Raw genomic sequence first — 1,082 nt, 5'->3', positions numbered from 1 at the left:
GCCCTAGAGGGATAGTCCCACCCATCTTCCCTAGGAGAAGAGATGCCCTTCTAGAAAGGTCAGAACCTTAACCTGGGATGTGGGTCCCAAAGACCTTTCTCTGATTTATGGAAGGAGAGCTTTGTGACAGCTGCCGTTTCCCTCTGTAGATTCTCAGATGCTGTCGCCCATGGGCACAGACATTTAAAAGTTGGGTTCAGTGCGCGTGTGTGCACCTAATCTCAGCGGGTCCTCCTGAGACCCCCTGAGCACCAACCCTAGCGCACCCCTGTCCTCCCCACATGGTCCCATTTCAGCTCCAGCAAGATGAAAGAAACTATCACAAACCAGGAGAAACTCACCAAACTGCCAGCACAAGCGCTCCTTGATGGGAAAGGAACTGCTCTCCGAAAAGAAGAAGGTGGTTCATAGAATGGCTACAGCAGATGATAGAACACTTCAGGTCTCCGTAAGAAAGTTCGGGGTAAACAGTGTCTCTGGTATGGAGGAGGTGAGTATGCCCGCAAACCAAGAGCAGTGGTCCACTTTCACAAGCCTCAAGCACAGGCATCCCCGGCAGCGAACATTTCCCCATCACAAGCCACGCTGAGACAGAGCCGATGACAGAAATGCTACCCAGGCGCTCACAGCAACTTGGTGCAGACTGTCTGACTAGCTGAAGGAGACGGGCTGAAGCTCCGCCCACACGGTCTGTGGCTGGAGAAGCACCGCTTGCTACCAGAGGGGTTGATAATGAAGTTCCAGATCTTGCGGAGAATGCAGAGGAAGCTTCCAAGGATGAAGCAAACCGAATTGAGCCAAGTCCTGAAGAAGTTAAAACTTGAAGAAGTTATTGGGAGCTGCTATTTTATATTATGACCGCTTTTTAAAATGTTGTTCATGGATCTGATAAAATTTAGATCCCTAGTATTTTTAAGCCCAGCCCCTTGGATGCTGCAGCTCTTTTCAGTTTTTGCTTACGCACAATTCATTCTTTGCAGCTAATTAAGCTGAAGAAGCCTGGGAATAAAGTTTTAAACAAGGTTAATAAAGTTCTTTGCCTAGGGGAAAAGAAAAAAGTCGGGTGCAACCCACCCCTTCTG

General features: G+C 48.8%; 1 pseudogene; it reads left to right on the top strand.

Annotated features, from left to right (window-relative positions):
• The first annotated feature begins 306 nt into the window (after nucleotides 1-306).
• On the top strand, nucleotides 307-824 carry LOC123000597 (transcription factor BTF3-like; annotated as a pseudogene).
• The last annotated feature ends 258 nt before the right edge of the window (nucleotides 825-1,082 follow it).

Source organism: Ursus arctos, unplaced genomic scaffold (genome assembly GCF_023065955.2).
Source record: "Ursus arctos isolate Adak ecotype North America unplaced genomic scaffold, UrsArc2.0 scaffold_37, whole genome shotgun sequence".
Classification (NCBI taxonomy): domain Eukaryota; kingdom Metazoa; phylum Chordata; class Mammalia; order Carnivora; family Ursidae; genus Ursus; species Ursus arctos.
Note: the sequence above shows the minus strand (reverse complement) of the source record. Positions and strands in the feature narration are given on the sequence as shown.